The sequence below is a fragment of the Chlorocebus sabaeus genome, chromosome 2, assembly GCF_047675955.1.
Source record: "Chlorocebus sabaeus isolate Y175 chromosome 2, mChlSab1.0.hap1, whole genome shotgun sequence".
NCBI classification, from domain to species: domain Eukaryota; kingdom Metazoa; phylum Chordata; class Mammalia; order Primates; family Cercopithecidae; genus Chlorocebus; species Chlorocebus sabaeus.
The window spans coordinates 11,543,101-11,555,313 of record NC_132905.1 but is presented as its reverse complement, the minus strand read 5'-3'; the positions used below and the strand labels follow the sequence as shown (position 1 = coordinate 11,555,313).

At 40.8% G+C, this 12,213-nt stretch overlaps 1 long non-coding RNA gene across 1 annotated transcript in view; it reads left to right on the top strand.

Moving 5' to 3' along the window:
• Positions 1 to 11,831, top strand: part of LOC140710242 (uncharacterized) — a 255,863-nt gene extending 244,032 nt beyond the window's left edge. Inside the window, exon 3 of the long non-coding RNA XR_012091193.1 lies at positions 11,682 to 11,831. This is a non-coding gene — a long non-coding RNA (uncharacterized lncRNA). The remainder of the gene's footprint in view (positions 1 to 11,681) is intronic.
• The last annotated feature ends 382 nt before the right edge of the window (positions 11,832 to 12,213 follow it).

Here is a 12,213-nt window from a genome sequence, read left to right as displayed (position 1 = left end):
GGGTTTATATGTTTCTCTTATCACAAGAAGACTGGGGTTGTGTATTCCAGGCATAGTACAAAGGTTTCCTGAGTCCATCAAGGACCCTGGGTTCCTTTCACCATCCTTGGTGTATGGCTTCTGTCTTCAGGCTTTTGGCAACATGGTGGCTCCACCTCTAGACACTGTGCCTACATTCCGGGGAGGCAGATAGGGAAAGCACAGTGAGCAGAAGTTATATGTCAGTTGATTTGGCTTATTTTTATAAAAAAATACTTTTTTAGAGATTCCCAGAAATCCCCACCCAGCGGACTTCCAATTACGTTTCCTTGGGCAAAACTATGTCACATGGCTAGAACTAGCTATACTAGAGCCTGCGGAACTGATCTTTTTGGGTTTCCACATTGTTCTTTTGTTCATTGTTCATTGTTTTGTTTTTGTTTTGAGATGGGATCTTGCTCTGTTGCCCAGGCTGGAGCACAGTAGCATGATCACAGCTCACTGTAACCTCGAAATCTTAGGCTCAAGGAACCCTCTCACCTCAGCCTCCAGAGTAGCTGGGACTACAGGCATGCACCACCATACCCAGCTAATTTTTTGGTGTTTTGTAGAGACGAGGTTTCACTATGTTGCACAGGCTGGTTTCAAACTCCTGAGCTCAAGTAATCCTCCTGCGTCAGTCTCCCGAAATGCTGGGATTACAAGGATGAGCCACTGTGCCTGGACCCTACATTGCTCTTTTAAGTTAAATAAGAAGGTGAAAATTGATAATAAGTAGGTAACCACAAACATCTTCCACACCAGGGACGCACAAATCCAAATGCCTACCAGGATGGCAGGAGATTTAAATGGGTGCTTTATGTCATTGGAGACACCAGAGACTGGTAGGAATTATGATGAAGTTGAGAGTACACACCCTACCTACAAGTATTCAACTTCAAAATTTCCTAGAACAATCATCTATGGACCTTGAGCTTTTGACATCCTCTTTGGATGATGCTTGTCACGTGAGCTAGTCATCTGAAAAGTGTATTTCAAGGGGTCAGCCATTGATTCATTTATTCTATAGCATTCTACAAATATTCATTTACCACTCACTTTCTTCTGGTGTTCCAGATTGTGGTCTGTGGCTCTCCTTGTGCGGTAATTAAATTCAGAACCACAAATCAACATGCGAATCAAAATTTGTTTAGGCTAAATAGGTAATGTGTTTGCACATTATATATGACTGTTTTAAAATGTAGGTGGAGGCCTTTGTGAGCCATAAAATAGAAATTTGTTTAACAAAAGTACCCCTAGTTTCGGAGTAGCTTTCTGTTATATATTTTCTCACTCAACAGATATTCAAAAGCAAAAGCACTATTGCGTGAAAGTCTTAATTTTTTTATATTAAACAAATTCTCATATTATAAAAAGGTTAGGAAAAAATTTGCTAGGTACTGGGGGCTATGGAAATGGTGAGATGGATATGTCAGAGCCTCAGTTCTTAGAAAACTTACAGCACAGTAGGGATAAAAAATATGAATTAGGTAGGACTCTTTTGGTTGCAAGTGATAGAAACTCAATTTAAACTGACTTAAGGGAAAACAAAGAATGTACTGAATTATTTGGCCAAAGGTTCAGAATTGGGCTGGGCACAGTGGCTCACGCATGAAATCCCAGCACTTTGGGAGGCCAAGACAGGTAATCATGAGGTCAGGAGTTCAAGACCAGCCTGACCAAGATGGTGAAACCCTGTCTCTACTAAAATTACAAAAAGTAGCCGGGTGTGGTGGCAGGTGCCTGTAATCCCAGCTACTCAGGAGGCTGAGACAGGAGAATCGCTAGAACCTGGATGGCAGAGATTGCAGTGAGCCAAGATCGTGCTACTGCACTCCAACCTGGGTGACAGAGTGAGACTCTGTCTCAAAAAAAAAAAAAAAAAAAAAAAGTTCAGAATTAAGCACATTCTTCATTCATTCAGGCATGCCTAGATCTAGAGTCTAAACAGTGTCTTCAAGATTTAGTCTCTCTTCATTTCCTGGTTTTTCTTTTCTCAATGTTGGATTCATTTTCATGCTCTCCCTTTCTCCCCATTATAAACAAAAACCGTCCATGATTACAGTATTGTAGCTCTAAACACCTTCTAATTCTGTTGGGAAGAGACATCAACCTTTCCCATAGCTCCTCTGAATTAACTCTCATTAGATTAATCTTTCAGGCGGATCAACTGCTGTGGCAAAAGGAATGGAGGACACTAATGGGTCAGATTTTGTGTATGTGTCTCATGTATGTGGGAGGAGGTTAGCACCAATCAATCCACGTGCATCGATGATAGAGTCTTTGGGGTTTTCAAGGAGAAATAGGAATGTTATTATGAGAAGGAGGAGGAATAAATGCTGGAAAGGCAAAAAACAACAGACACTCCCTAGAAACAAACCAAAATCAACATCCCTGAAGAAGGAAATCATGAATGACACCGGACAGACTCATTTGTTTCATTCAATGTTTTCTTCAATAAACATTTATCAAAATTTGTTGTTCTAGTGGAGGCTGTTGATTGCCAATATCTACTCCCACCTTCCATTCCTGTTTTATTATTACTTTTTTTTAATCAGAACCATTGACTTTGTTCAACTATCCCCCCTTGAAGTGGCTGTGTTTGAGAGAAGGCTGTTCCATTTCCAAACCCAAGGGCAAGTCTTGATTATCTAAGCCAATCCTCTTAATGCCATTTCCTTTGCTGTTGATTTGTTTAAGGCATAAACATAAGTAGAATTTGGGGCAATGAAATGTGAAGTCACCAGAAAGCTTCCAGGAAGGTTGTTCTTGCTCTTAAAAAAATACAGTTAGGGGCCCTCAAAGGGAGCAGACTTGTGGACCTAATCTACATGAGATAAATGTTGAAACAGCATGGGTTCTTGGATAATGTTGTTGAGGAAATTAATGACTCTAGACATGACCCCACCTCTAGATTTCTAGTTGTATAAGAAAACTGCTTTCTATATATTGCGTTACATTGGGCTTTTGGGTTATTTGCAACAAATGCACTTCCTATAAATGACAGGTCCAGGGACAGGCATTGAGGTTAAGAAATTGTAGGATGTATGCCCTCTGCTCATATGATGCTTCCATTTTAATTGGCTGGAAATTGTTATTTTTTCCCAGTTTATTCTACTTCTTTCTCTCTGTGAAGTTAACCAAAGTACCCAAGGGGACTGGATCAAGGAAAACATGAGGGCAAACTCAACATGTTGCTCTCAAAGTGGTCCCTGATCAAATGTTCTGGCCTTGCCAAGAGAATCAGGAGCCCTTGAAGCAAATGTGTCTTCTTCCCCAGAAACAAAATTCAAAGTGTGTGGCCCTGCACTGGTGGGTCAGGAATGCCATCTTCACAGACAAAGGAAAACATACTCTCCTTTATTCCCATTTTTAAAACCCCAATTATGGGCACAATGAGGATCCATGGAGCCCCATGAACACTAACGAAAATAAAGTACTTAGCTCATGCAATCTTGTCTTTTTATTTTCAATATCACTGACAATGTAAGCTTTTTACAAAATCAAATCCTTTCTCAGCAACGATATGATTTTCCCTGAAAAGGCTTTGAAGTATCCCGCCGTTATCACTTCTGTACACAAACATTAGCAGAAGCCCTGCTAGGCGGGAGGACAAAAATAATTGTTCTGCCTTCATTTTAATTTAACCTTTTGTAAATTCCTACTTTACAGAAGTTCCCCTTGACTTACGGGCATCATATTGAGATAATTTATGAGGCAGTCCATTCTTGTTAAGACAGCAAATCTCCATGAATCTTTTCCCCCATGAAAGACTGTCCTGGACCCTTCACCCCTTTTAATTTAGGCATCTTGCTCTCTTTCTTTACCATTTGCATGCATCCCTTTGTCACCTTCACATTATTGTCTAATGGTTTCTGTACAATTAAGGCATTATGGAGGTGAACGTTAATATGTCTCAGAAAATTTACAGAGGCCATATATCTTGATGTTTGCAAAAGGATGTGCCAGAGATTGGCTAGGAATGCAGGTGCTCAGCTCTTCCAGCTGATGTAAGGAACGGAGTTCATTATCTGTCATATTGGTAGTAGGACAGAACCGAGACCTTTGGCAGGAAGCTGTGAAAAGGGACTGAGTAGCCAGCCTGGTGTAAATCAGGAGGGGAAATACAGGTTTAAGCTACTTTAGAACAGGTTTAATAGAAGAGTGGCTAAAAAGGTGGGATCAGTATTCATATTGCCCTGTGCGATGATTAATATTGAGTGTCAGCTTGATTGGATTGAAGGATGCAAAGTATTGTGCCTGGGTGTGTCTGTGAGGGTGTTGCCAAAAGAGATTAACATTTGAGTCAGTGGACTGGGAGAGGCAGACCCACCCTCAGTCTGGGTGGGCACCATCTAATCAGCTGCCAGCATGGCTAGGATAAAAGCAGGCAGAGGAACATGGAAGGACTAGACTGGCTGAGGCTTCTGACCTCCATCTTCCTCCTGTGCTGGATGCTTCCTGCCCTCGACATCAGACTCCAGGTGCTTCAGCTTTGGACTCTTGGATCTACACCAGTGGTTTGCCAGGCACTCTCGGACCTTTGGCCACAGACTGAAGGCTGTATTGTCAGCTTCTCTACTTTGGAGGTTTTGGGACTGGGACTGGCTTCCTTGCTCCTCTGCTTTCAGGCAGCCTATTGTGGGACTTTACCTTGTGACTGTAAATGTATAGCTGTCCTATTAGTCCTGTCCTTCTAGAGAACCCTGACTAACACACACTATTTTTAGATTCTCACTCAAATACCCGCTAGCCACCTGCCCTTGTTTTGCAGTCTCTCTCTTCTTCAGTTTCTTTATTTGTAAGGTGGAGGTACATTTAGAACACAACCTTAAGTCCATACCATGGCCTAGCAGGTTCCCACGATCTGGTCCCACCTTGGTCTCAGACCTCCAGTGCATTCCTGGCTTTCCTGGAACTCTGGGCTTCTACCACTTTGGTCTCCTTTCCAACTCTGCAGTGTAACAACAGCGGCTTCCCACCTCAAGGCCTTTGGCCATGATGTTACTTCCTCTTCCATGAAATGCTTCTCCCCAGATGCTCAAGGGTGGGCTCCTTCTCTTCATTTATGAACCAGTTTGAATTGGACTTTCTCACATAGTTTCCCAAAGGGAGACTTGAGTAGTTTATTTAGATGGTGATCCTGGGAATCAAAGGAATAGAGAAGGAAGGAGAGTTAAGTCAAGGTGATATTGGTGAGAAATTGATCACTGCAGGCAAGTGGAACTCAATCCTGCGGGGAGTTTCTGGGAGACAGTGTGAAACCTCCTCCAAGTGCTATAAGGGGCTGGGAAGCTGTGATGGGTTTCCACCAATTCTCATCCTCCACGTATGGAGGGGCAGTCCTGGAGGGGCTCATTATTTGGCACTTCCAGCCTCTGCTTATACAGATTGAGCATGATGCTTGCATATTACAGAAGGCTCTATGGCAGAGAGATGCAGGTGCAAGGGGTAGGAAGCTCTTGGAGAGTGAGGGAACTGCCCAGCAGGGTGCAAGTGACACCATGGGTGTGACAAGGGAATGTGTGTGGGGAGCTGACTCCTTTAGAGTCCTCCATTGATCTCTGTTCCTTCACCCTGTCCACGGCCTTGAAAGGACTTACTACAACTGTGAATCATACCCTTCTTGGTTTGTGTATTTTTTTAAATTTTATTTTGTTGTTGCTGTTTTTGTTTGTTTGTTTGCTTTTTGAGACAGGGTCTTACTCTGTTCCACAGGCTGGAGTGCAGTGGTGTAATCATAGCTTACTGCAGCCTCAACCTCTTGGGCTCAGGTGATCCTCCCACATCAGCCTCCCAAGTAGCTGGGACTACAGGTATACCCCACTACACCTGGCTGATTTTTTAAGTTTTTTGTAGAGACAAGGTCTCATTATGTTGTGCAGGCTGGTCTGGAACTCCCAGGCTCAAGCAATTCTTCTTCCTCAGCCTCCCAAAGTGCTGGGATTATAGGCATGAGCCACTATGTATTTATGTGTTTGCTAAATTAATACATACCTATTTGTAGGGTCTGAGGGCACAGAGCTATGTTTGAATGTTCTTGAGTGTTTCTTTGAGTGTTCTTGAGTGTTTCTTTAGTGATCAGCAAAAGGGTGATAATCAAAGTATTTAAGCACCTGAAGGGCAGGGTTGTCAATCATCCAAAAGTTCACCCATCCTGCTTTGTGGTAAGTTTCTAGAAGTAAAATTGCTGTGTCTAAGACACAATGCTTTTAAAGTAGGGCATGCCTTTGTTAGTTACATTTTCGAGAATCTTCATAAACCTAAACAGTACAGGTTTAAAGTGCAGGAATGGCATCAAATTAAATTCTGAGGATCTCAAATATGAGAGCCTTGGTAATGAACATGAAAAATCTTTTTTTTTTTTTGAAGCTGCATAAGCAAGATGATTTTGAATGTTTAAAAACGAGTGTGTGTATGTGTTTTGTGTTCCACTAAAAGCCCATTTAAAACCTACTTGAGTGCTTTTTCATTTGGTTTATCAGTATTCAGAGCATCAGAATAAAGCCTCAGGTTCAGGCAAGCCTCTACTTTCTCCAGGTAGATTGTATGACTAAAAAAAATCAAAAAAGGAAAATTTTACTTTGACAAATATAATACCTACATTGGGAATATGCAGATGAGTTTTTCCCTAAAAGGTTAACTAGAGACAATAATTACTTTCTCCAGAGATCACCAAAGTGACATGCTGCTGTCTTGATTTCATTGCTGTTTTGTGATGTGCGTTTCTTGCCACTTATAAATGAAACAAATGAGGTTAGATGGCAAAGATTATGAAAGGAATTAGCAATAATGAGCCTGGGAACAAAAAAACATTATTATAGAAAATTGAGTTGACCTCACTTTCATAATTATTCACCCTAATTGTTTTTCTGTAGTGTAATTTGAATGAAATTAAATAATACTAATATTCCCCCTGCCACTGACTAGGAATTTCATGTGAAGATTAATAACTTTTAAAACCAAAGATTTGGCTGCCATCTTAGAGGTCACTGTTGCTATTCCAGAGAGCTCCCTGTCCTCCACATGATCCTGAACTGCCTATGCCAAAAACTACAATTTTCTCCTCAGAGATCTAGGGTCACGTGACTCTGTGGCACGGGAATTGCATCTCCCTCTAACCTTCATGAAATTCACTTCTTTCCTGAGATCCACTTCTCTTACTTTTCCCAATTTCTCCATGAGAATGTTCTCAGTAAATCATGCTAATGTGTGATGGAAGCAGACATTTTCAGTTAATTGGGTGGGCATAATTTGAATTTGAAATATATACATTTTTCTTAGGGCACTCCTTGAAGACATCACACTCATTAAGTTGGAGTTTGAAGGTGAGTCAATATAGAACTTTCTACTTGTCTGCAATTTTGGCCAATAGTAACCTCAAGATGCATTGAACATGTATCATGTACCAGACCCTGAGTCAGGTCGTTCACATGTGTCATCTCATTTAATCCTCTCTATGGCCCTATAAGTGCTGTTGTCTTCTTTGTTCCGCAGATACAGAAACTGCAACTGCAACTCAAATACATTGCAGAGGTCAAAGAAGGGCTGACTCAAGATTTGAACTCTTACACCTGAGCTCTTAGCCCTCAAGATGGAATCAAAACAAGCCAATCAATAGAAATATTGGTGTTGACATCCAATAGTCTGTGGTTCATCTCTGCTCTCTCACTTAATATCTTTGCATGTAACTTCTCTCATTTCGAGTTTACACTTAGAAAACTGAAATAATAACACCAAACTTACTGAGTTGCAGTGACTATTCAATGGGGAACATAGTGAAGTACCTTGAACACTGATGAATTACAGTGATGCTCAATAAATACTGACTTTTCTCCATTACTTATGGACACTTTTCTTTCTAAGGCTTGGAAAGCATTTAGCACAATATGTGGCACAGAGATACCACTCAGTAATAATATTAGCTAACATTTACTGGTGCCTACAATGTGCTTGGTTCCACATTGCATGCTCTGCAGGTGGCATCTCTCTAATCCCCACCAGTGTCCTGTTTTGAGGGTGCCATGTCTGCCCTCATTTTGGAGAGAGTAACTGAGTGGTTTCCATCTGGTAAGCAATGGAGTTGGAGTTCAAGCTCAGAATCCAAGCTCTGAGTCAGTGGTTTTGCCAGCTGCCGTGGCTCATCATGCTGTCATTAAACTCTGAGTCTACGATTGGCTTGTAATGTCTTTCCATTTCATCACACCTGGAGTGATCACTCTCTCTTTCGAACTTCAATGACTTTTACTGTTGATCTAAATCAGTAGGTAATAAATTATGGCCTCTAGTTCATTATGGCCTCCCATGTTTTCCTGAAGTGGTTAAATCACTATTGCCTTTTTTTGTTCATTGATTTGATCACTCAGTCACTCAGCAAACATAATTTTGTGTCTATTATGTTCCAGGCACTGTGGGAGATTCTGAGGATACAGAGGAGAACCAAAGAGACTTGGTATTCACTAAGGGAAGAGCCAAACTTCAAGGCAACTTAGACCTTTACTTGGGGGGTCCTCTTTAGGAAAAGAACATTAAATTACATACATGCAGTTAGATTCAGGGTCAGGGAGGAGGTCTTCCAAATGAGGGGTTCTGAAACCTAAGCTTCATTAGCTTCATGGTAAATCTACTACAGGTCCCCACTGTTACAGATCTTAGAATTCTAGATTCTGCTGTGTCCCCGATATAACAGGGAGCCCCTGCGGCCCTGATCACCATTCACAGATCAAGCCAAAACAAAACAGAGCATAAATGTGACTACAAACCATGAGGGATTATGAAAATCCTTATTGCAGATTTCCCTGAGGGAGCTAATCTAGCAGCCAAAATGACACGGTGTGCCATACCCAAATATTCCTAAAAGTCATTTTCCCCAAAATGTCGCTGTCTCTCACCCTGAACGTCCCATTACCCTCACCATCCTGCTGCTCTGTTTTCCATTCTGTCCCTGGCCTAATACTCTTTAAACCCTGGAAACCCTACTCCCGAGTGTGTGTGCACCCTAAACTGGTGTGGGCTAGTTTCTACTACAAATGTTTTTGTAGAAACTGCTAGAATTCACCACAACCTCCTTCACATAGACGTGCAGAATTCTGGAGAATTACATTCTCCACTGATTACCCCCATTAAGAAGTTTTCAGTTTTGTGTATCATTTCCCAAACTAAAGCATAAGAGATTTGATGGCAGAGACTAATTTATAATATTTCAATTGTCGGCACAATTGGGACCCCTCCCAGGCCAAATATTTTGAAATCAAGGTAGTAATTTTAAAATAACAATTATGATGAGGAACAACTGGCAATTCTATTTTAAAAAAGTATTAGCCAGGCTCAAAATTTCAGTTTGGTCATTAAATTCAGGGTTGGAGGGAAATGAGATTTAAAAATAATTAGCAGATGGGAGAAAATTACATGACTGTTAGTATAAACGTTTGGCATGTTGGACCCAAGTAGTGATTCTCAACCCAGAGGACGCATGGCAATGTTTGGACACATTTTTTGTTGTCGAGACTAGGGAAGGAGGGTGCTACTGGCACTAGGTGTGTTGAGGTCAGAGTTGCTGCTAAACATCCTACAATGCTCAGGAAAGGCCCATGACAGAGAATTAGCTGGCCCCAAACATCAATAATGTTGAGGATTTTAGATCCTGAACCAGAGAATTCACAGAAACAAGCCTTACACTAAGTAACTAATTAGCCAGTTACATAAACAACTAATCAGTTAACTAACTAATTAATGATATGGATCTCTTTTGACTGAATTGAGTCAAGTTTTTTCTCGATTAATAACTAGCCAATTGATGAGTAAAATAACCATATTTTATAAAGTTGGCCTCTTTGTTCAGTTTGTTTATGCATGAAGCGTGCATGCCTGTGTGTGTATGTGTACAGTGATAGCGATGGCAGAGTAATCGCTTCTTTTCCTTCTCCTGAAATGTCCTGCATGTTTATATATCAGGCATAAGGTTGGACCGACTGTAAATGGATGATCTGGCTTAATCTCACGACAACACTGTAAGTGGGATTAACCCCACTCAAAGATGATAACCTGTGGTTTAAAGATCAGTAACTTGTCAAAGATAACATGAGCCCTGGTAGGTGAGAAAGACATATCTCATTCTAGGCTGTCTCAGCCCAGAAGCCCATCCTCTTAGCTAGGATCTCTGAAATATCACTTATTCCACGCCTTCTTCAATGATTTTTGCTATATCCATGAGATACCTGCATTATTATTTTTCTGATTTTTAAGAATTTAAGTAATTTAACCTTACTCTTAACAGCAACGGCCTGCAATCCTGGGTGCAGTGCCCCAGCACACATTTTATTACTAATACATTTGGAGGAATCACTGCTTTAACACCACAATGTTAAGCCACCCCTCGCCTATTTCAAAATGAGTTTTTAATGATCAAGCACTATATAAGTGGAAATTATTGTAATAATTGATTAGTTAATCCACGTGAGGGCCACAAAGTACTCTCTAGAAGTTCTGAGTGGCCAAATTAAGGTAAGATCAGCAAAATAAAGAGTGATGATAAAGAAAAAAGATTAAAGGAAAATGCTTGTAAGGAGCTCCTGTGATTAAATGCAATCAGAGGAGAACTAATGGGTTAACTCATTTCTGCGGAGCACAGTTACATAGTGTTCAATTTCATAAAGGACCCTGCAGTAGCTTTTCAAATGGAGAAATGGGAATTAGTGGCATTCCCTCTCCAATTACTAATTTTACAGAAACGCAAACAGCTCAGCAAAGGGAACACATTGTCTGTTCCAAGGCTCTCCGTGAACAAATACATTTGATATTTGAGACAACACCCTGTGTGAAATGGGCCCTGATTTTCAATATACCCTCGAATTCTTTTATTTTGTTGTCAATAGGTTTAATAATTGATTGTGGGGAAAACACAATAGGGTAAGAAAAATACCAGGGTTATCTCAAGAGTACTGGAGGAATGATTTGTGTCAAATTAGGTGGGTAGTTTTTGTTTTTTTTTTTCTTCAATTATATACAGTGCCATTCACAAGCTGAATTCCCACTGATTTAACCTCTCTCTTCTCTGTTCCATTTAGCTGGAATGAACCCTTGTGGCCAATCTTCTATGAATGAAATTGTCCGTCTCTCCTAGGAATGAGTCTATCTATGTATTTGTGGATTTCAAATATAAGTGTGACTACCATGGTAGAAAGAAATAACTGTCAGAATAAAGAGAAAAGGAGATGGATTTTCTACCTTGTCATAATTAACACACTTTCTCAGTCATTCTTGGCCAACATTTGCAAATAGTGACTGTTATGGCTAATTGGAGTATTCCCTGCAATTTTCTCACGTCAGCTTATACGAACCAACATAAAGAAACACCTTTGTGGTCTAGATGCAGTCATCTCACACTTTACAGTCTCCGTTGTTTTGATCCCCACAATAGCCTTGTGAAGTAGGAAAGAGTTGTGTCTTGGATTTGTCTTGGATAGCTTTGTTATGGTACCTATTGCATTGTACCAAAATTCATTATTTATCGTGTGCTTTCCCAACAGCACTGTGACCTTCTGCAAAGTGACCTTCCTTGTATGAAGTGCAAAGTGACCTTCCTTAGGGCTTTAAACATAGTAGGCATTCGATAAACCTTCACTAAGTAAATGTGTTGTTCTCTCTCTGAACTCTGTTTCTAGATCAGTAGTTTTCAACAGCAGTGGTGTTGTCCTCAGGGGATATCTGGCAATGTCCGAAGACCTTTGACTGAGGTAAGGATGGGGTACTAGTGGCATCCAGTGGGTGGAGGCCTGGGATGATGCTGAACATCCTACAATACACAAGACAGTCCTTCATGCAAAGAATTATCCACCCCAAATCCAAATGTCAATAGTGCCAGAAGAGAAGGACTGCTCTAGAGGTATCTAATACACACCCAAAATGGGAGATGAATTTCCTGTGATGCTCATAAAACATTAGGGTCTCACCCACTGGCATCAGCCCTTCTAAAGCTCTGGGAGGTGCCATAGCAATATATTCACAGGGTCATATAATTTTGCCCAATTTGCAAATGTAGGTGGCTACAGGAAGCTTTTGGACATATCTAAGGGGATGCCCTAGAATTTATTTGGTTTGTCTCGAGTGGAACACACACATGTGGTTTTAGGTGACTTTGTGTACAGTAAAGTTACTGCTCACTTTACTGGTGTAGGAATGACTTCCAGAATATTC